The sequence below is a fragment of the Myotis davidii genome, unplaced genomic scaffold (assembly GCF_000327345.1).
Source record: "Myotis davidii unplaced genomic scaffold, ASM32734v1 scaffold119, whole genome shotgun sequence".
Lineage (NCBI taxonomy): Eukaryota > Metazoa > Chordata > Mammalia > Chiroptera > Vespertilionidae > Myotis > Myotis davidii.
Genome location: NW_006290676.1, coordinates 794269 through 801388, shown reverse-complemented (window position 1 = coordinate 801388; position 7120 = coordinate 794269). Strand labels below are relative to the sequence as shown.

Genomic DNA, 7120 nt, shown 5'->3' with positions numbered 1-7120 from the left:
GGGGAGGTGGGGAGGGGAACGAGAAAGCAAAGCAATCATCCTTAATCACTTTGGACTGTAAACTTTGGGGGATCAATCACATGTAGACCTCCCCAGAAACAAAGAGACACACCCAATGTTGCTGACCGTTTGGGTAGTTTATGAGATAGTTGAATTCAGTTAAGAATCCTTGCTCTGCTAATTATTTTTTTCCATTGCACAAGTATTTTTGGTTTGGGATAAGCCCACAGTGTAAGCAGGATTTTTTTTCCAGGGCCTCAGAGGTGTGTACTATGGCTTTCACTAGGTCCTTTTCTGAGGAAACCGAAAAGTTCGGAGCTGCTGACCCTGACATTCCTGTGGTTCACTCGTTCAACTTACTGCGGTTTGTTTTCTGATACTTTAACACTTTTCTACATACATACCTGCTAAATAAGCCCAAGGCAACGTAGGGTGATGGGAAGGTTTCCTGATGGCCCTCGGGGCTTTCAAGCTTCTGAGGACCTGCTTTAAAAATATTTGTCCTACTTTGTGGGATTTATGGCAAGATCTTTACTATTGTTTTTTCCTTCAAGCTCGGGATTTCTGTTGGTATTACAAACAAAACCTGCTCAAGATACAAGGTACAAATCATCATTAACTATCACACACACACCTTTTTCCTGTAATGCAGCCTCTGGGTGAAGTGTAATGGCAAACGATGGGCAAAGTGGAGCTATAATCCCTGCTTTTCAGTGTTTCCCTAGCATGAGAGGGGCTGCTTGGGCAATAACAATTAGCCCGACAATAATAACAGGGGTCACTAATATTTGCTTGAGTACCAGGAATGGGGCACAATGTTTCACAGCTGTTATTTCACAAAAGTTTATGAAGTTGGCGCTGTTGTGTTCTCTTTGTGCAGTTGAGAAATTAGGATTGGGAGAGGTCAAGTTCTGCACCTGAATAGGATCCTGGGAAAGATGGAGTCAAGGCTCCTATGCAGCCTTGTCTAACTATGAACACGCGTGTTCGGCACACCGCCCGACCCGAAATCTTTCTGCATTACTGTAGAAAGCAGTTTTCTCGTAAGTTTCCTGAATCTACAAAAAAATAATGGAAATTACATTAGCCAGGACTCATCTTGTATAATCAACCTGAAAGCAAAAGTAAGTCCAGTGGTTGTAAAGAAGCCACTAAAAGCAGAGAGGTGACCTATTCCTGCCTGTGTTCAACCAGCTGTTAGTGATGACAGTCACACTGGCCTGGAGGGCAGCTGCCAGGGGCAGAGAGTGAGGGGTTGAAAGAGGAGACTCATGGAGTTAAAGTAAGGACCCCAAGGCAGAGCTGGAACATAGTCAGATTTGTCCTGGGGAAGCCTCACCCCCACCCCACAGTGGAAGTGCTTGGGCTCCCTCTGCCTGCCCAGGCGCACCTCTCAGAAGTGACCTTGACTGAGGCCAGGAGGTGTGGAAGCAGTGCCAGCTCCACATACAGAGGGCAGCAGGGTTACCCTTGCTGCGGCTGAACTCAGCGGGCTCCCATCCTGCCCTCTTGGCTGGTCTTCGGCTTTGGTTCCCATGTTTGAGTTTTGGCTTTGGTGATTTGCCCAGTTCAGCAACCCCTTCACAGGGCACCGAGTGATACTGATGAAGTAATTTTCATTGTGTGTTGAGCTGTGTTTTTATGAGTACAGTCTCAAGCACATGTAGACGGGCAGGGGGCCAGCACCAGATGGCCTTGGTTGGAATCCGGGTTCTGCACTTACTGCCTCAGTGACTTGGGCAGTAAGCTACTCATCTCCGTGACTCAGTCTCCTCAGCTGTAAAATAGGAATGGTAATTCCTCACTCTTATAGGGTTGCTGTTCAGAGTAAAAATTCATAAAGTGCTTAAAATAACTTTCAGCACATATTGATTACTTGACAAACATTAGCTTTTATATTATTATTAAGCAGCCTCCAAAGCCAAGTGCTTCACACACATTATTTAATCTTTTAGCCACTTCACAGATTTCCTTTTTTTAAAATATATTTTTATTGATTTTAGAGAGGAAGGGAGAGGGATAGAGAGATAGAAACATCAATGATGAGACAGAGACATTAATCACCCCCCTGCACGCCCTCTACTGGGGATCGAGCCCGCAACCCAGGCATGTGCCTTTGGCCAGAATCAAACCTGGGACCCAGCAGTCCACAGGCCGACACTATCCACTGAGCCAAACCAGCCAGGGCCCGGATTTCCTTTTGTCAGCTAGATTTTACAGGTGAGGATATGGATCTTGTCAAAGTTAAAAGCCACAGAGATAGAAATCAATTCCAAATCAGATGATTGAAAGGCCTCAAGCCTTTGCTGCCTTCTCTCCTGCCTTCCTTCCTCAGGAGCCTTGTTCTGGGCTTCCGGACACACTCTGGTTTACTTCTTGCTTTCAGCTCACCTGATGCTTGCCACATGCCTACCTAGAGGAGTGGAGGCCGCCACCCCAATGTCCCCAAGGCCTGGCGAAGCCATGACTCCTCTTGGGGTCCCTGTCTTTCTCCTGCTTTGCTCAGTCATCCGTGGAATGCTGGGCCCAACAGGAGGATCGCTTTTCTAGTGTGTGTCTCAGCTTAATAAGTGGTTCTGATCCCAGGACTCTTCCACTTTGCTCTTATTTAAGTAACTGGGACATAACCCTGTTGAGAGTGGACACTGAATGTAGAGAACTGAGCATTCCTCCAGTATTTGTGTGTTTGAACGATTAACTAGTTTGTAAACCTCTGAGTGGGAGGGACCATGTCTTAGACCAGTGTTTTGCAGACTTTAAGTAAGCATGCTGGTCTCCTGGGGATTGTGTGGATGTATGTTCTGATTGAATAAACCTGGAGAGGGACCTGGGAATCTGCAGTTTCACATGCTCCCACATGATGCCAGTGCTGCTGGTTCAAGGGCCACACTTTAAGCAACAAGGTCTTAGACAGTTATTGTTTCATATTGAAATGGTGCATCTCCTTATCTATCTCCTCAGTGGACTATATGCTTCTTGAAAGCAGGATTATTTCTCAAGCGTCCCCCCTCAGCACATCATTGGTGCAAATGTTTATTGCATATATGAATGAATGAATGAATGAATCGTTCCATGCACTATCACGGTGTTTCACTGCATTGTGTGTCAATAGTTGGTGAATGAATGAATGACCATGTGTATCCTCGATTTGTGGCAGAGACAATATAGTGATAAATCTAAAATTTTTTGCTTAATGTTACTACAGTAGGGACAGAAGAAGACTGAGAGGAAGTGAAAGAGAATTTTGGTGAGGTTCTATATAAAGCTATCATGTTAACACTAGAACCACAGGAAGGCCATCCTGCGTACTCCATAGGGCAGAAGGTTCCTGCAAGCTTTTGCTAGTGTAACATTAAAGCAGCGGTTCTCAACCTGTGGGTCGCGACCCCTTTGGCGGTCGAACGACCCTTTCACAGGGGTCGCCTAAGACCATCCTGTGTGAATATCAGATATTCACATTATAATTCATAACAGTAGCAACATTACAGTTATGAAGTAGCAACGAAAATAAGTTTTTGGTTGGGTCACAACATGAGGAACTGTATTTAAAGGGCCAGAAGGTTGAGAACTACTGCATTAAAGGTTTATGAACTCTTAAGCAATTTCTGGGCCTTCTACAAGAACTGTTCTAATATGTGTTTCTCTTTATCTCTGCTCCCTCTCTAATATATATATATATAAACACACATACACACACACACACACACACACACACACGAGACTCGGTGCATGAAATTCATGCGGGGGGGGGGGGGTCCCTCCGCCTGGCCTGTACCTCTCCAATCTGGGACCCCTTGGGGGATGTCCAACTGACGGTTTAGGCCCTATCCCATTGGGCCTAAACTGTCAGTCAGACATCCCTCTCACAATCTGGAACTGCTGGCTCCTAACCACTTGCCTGCCTGCTGCCTGATTGCCCCTAACTGCTTCTGCCTGCCAGCCTGATTGACACCCAACGGCTCCCCTGCTGGCCTGATCGCTCCCAACTGCCCTCCCCTGCCGACCCATTGCCCCCAACTGCACTCCCCTGCCAGCCTGGTTGCCCCGCACTTCCCTCCCCTGCTGGCCTAATCTCCCCCAACTGCCCTCCCCTGCCGACCCATTGCCCCCAACTGCACTCCCCTGCCAGCCTGGTTGCCCCGCACTTCCCTCCCCTGCTGGCCTAATCTCCCCCAACTGCCCTCCCCTGCCGACCCCTTGCCCCCAACTGTACTCCCCTGCCAGCCTGGTCACCCCCAACTGCCCTCCCCTGCTGGCCTGGTCCCCCATAATTGCCCTCCCTTGCTGGCCTGGTTGCCCCCAACTGCCCTCCCCTGCCAGCCTGATCACCCACAACTTCCCATCTTGTGGCGATGTGAGGGCAGCCAACTTGTGGCGGCCATCTTGTGTTGGCCATCTTGTGATGATGTGAGGGCGTTGCATGAGGGCACGAGGACCACCTAGGCTTTTATTAGTCTAGATATTTCAGAGAGGAAGGGTGAGGGAGAGAGAGATAGAAACATCAGTGATGAGAGAGAATCATTGATCGGCTGCCTCCTGCATGCCCACTACTAGGGACCGAGCCCACAACCCAGGCATGTGGCCTTGATCAGAATCGAACCCAGGACTCTTCAGTCTGCAGGCCAACACTCTATCCACTGAGCCAAACTAGCTAGGGCTCCATATTTTTTTAATGAACACACACACATTCAGATGGAAGCTAAAGGTTTGAATTTTCATTTATCTTTGAGCAGTAAATCGTTAGAGCCAAGGGAACTTTGGAGCAGCTTTTTCAGATCATGCTACAGATGATGTGAAACCTGAAGGCACTTCAGAAAAAGGGAGGTGTCTTAGAAGGTGGGCAATCTTTCCGCCAGTCCTGATTCATAGAAGCAAAAATAGTGTTTTCTCATCCTGCCTTTCGACTATTGCCTTCATTCAGCTGTTCCCTTTTGCCTTCAAACAGAAGAGATGAGGACAGAAATTGGAGCAATGAAGGAGAAACTCGTGCTCATTTCCCCAGATGCTCAGATTTCCCTCTTTCCTGGTCACTCAAAGGAACCCAGTCCTGGTTGGTGTCAGAAGCTTACAGAACTTCATCACCCGTGGCCAGCAGAGTTGGCCAGGATTACAGATACTAATTATTTTGTTGAACATCTACTATGAACCCAAGTATAGTACATATGTCAACACTACTTGCACTGCATTGAATTGACAAACAGAAGATAATACTGTTGTATCCCTTTACAGATGAAAGCACAGGTTCAGGCCAGTTAAGTAACTCACTTAAGGTGACAGTGGGTTGTGTTTGTGGGACTGAGTTCATACAGTCAGTCAGTTAGGGCATGAATTGGATCTTTTCATTTCGAATCATTATGCTCTTCATCACATTGTTCTGCTTTTCAGTCTTTGGATTGGAGGCAAGTGTAAAAAATTTCAGCCTAGAAAAAAACATTTTGGGGCCAGGGTAAAAGCAACAATGAAATGAGAGTTTAAAGGACCCATCTTTAGTTGTTTGCTTCTCCTCCCTAATGATAACATCAGCAAATATATTTAAGTACCCAGTGCACAGAAGCAATGTTTGCATTAGTAATTCAGAAATGTGCACAATTAAAGATGAAACAACTAGTTTCTAATACAGTCTAGTACGGCTCCTCCAAAATAAAACAAGTGATTGGATGCCAGATACTTAAATATCTGTGAGACTTAACAACTCGATTCGCAGTCTTGTTGCATTTTGGTGACTTACATATCCAAATTTTATAACAGCGAGTTCCAAAGGAATGCTCATATTTCTTTATTTCATTGGAATTTAGAGGTGTTTAACAATTGGACCATAACTGGGAGGTTGGGAATAGATGACTTGAGGAGGTATTTCTTGCAACCTGGATCGGTAAGTAGGGATTTTGCCACCATCTCTTTCTGTGAGTTCTGTTACCCGTTCTCATATAAGCAGTGTTTCCACACCTTTGAGGTACAGGGATAACTGACATGCTCTGCCATGATGTTAACAGGCCCCTTAAGATCCTAAAAGTGCCTCTAAATCATCAAAGGAAGAATACATTATGTTGAGCATAGCTTTATTATTCAGGGGATCTTATCCAATTCAGACTCTAAAAGAAAAGAACGACTCATGTGTAGGTGACCCATTAAAGTCAGCATGTGGCTATCCAGAAGTTCCACCCCGCCCCCCACCCCCCAACCCTCTTCTCTGAACACGCCAAATCCATAGTGTTCCGAAAGCCTTCCATAGCATTCTGGAGCAAACTGGTTATTTTCACACCCAGTGGTCATTTCTCAGCTGAAATTTTTATCTTTTCCCTACCAATGACACCTTGGATCAGACGTCAATAGATTGTATAGGCAGAGGGAAGTGTTGTCATTTGCATCATCAGAATAGTAAGAAAAACTACAGATTTTCTGGCTGTGCTGGAGAGTGACAGTCTGACCATGGATGCTGAGAGAGCAGAGGAGGCGCTTTGAGGAAATGTGACTGTTAATTGTCTTCCCTACTCCTGTCCTCCTCACAATCACCCCTGCACCCCTTTCCTCCCTTCTTCCTCTTCCCCACCACCTGACCACGACCAGTGCCCATGGGTTGGGAAGTGGAGTCTGTGTTAAAAGCCTGGCCAATCAGAAGACAAGAAGCATTTTAGAGGCTCCCTCAGGGGTCAGGTTTTAAATGCTCTCAAAATCTGGTCTGACAAGCCCAGAAAAAAAGTGATATATTTCTAAGAAACCAAGCTGGGAGGCAGACAGTGGGAGCTGTGTTTTTCTGACTCAGGGATAGATATTCTCCCACATGCTCTTGACCCATGCCTAGGCCAGGGTCCTGTGTGCTGGCCCCTCTAAGTGGATTTTGGGATATGGGCGAAGGGAGCTCTCCAGCGCTGTGATTTTTCAGGTCAGACACTGAAGGACAAGCCGGAAATAAACTCTGGAGCTGTCTCTGCCTTTGACGAGGTGTCAAAAGTAGACATGCTACTGCCGTGTTGCAAAAGCAGCTCACACTGTTGCCAGGCTGGCTGTCCACCGGTGCATGTGTCCCCAGAGCTGGGCCATCAGTGGAACCAGCTCCATGATGGAGAGGACTGTGGCAGTGCATCCTCCAGCTTGCTGGACTGGATGCCATTCAGATTGG

General features: G+C 46.6%; 1 protein-coding gene across 1 annotated transcript in view; it reads left to right on the top strand.

Moving 5' to 3' along the window:
• Positions 1 to 7120, top strand: part of MEDAG (mesenteric estrogen-dependent adipogenesis) — a 22011-nt gene that overhangs the window by 8020 nt on the left and 6871 nt on the right. The window lies entirely within an intron of this gene.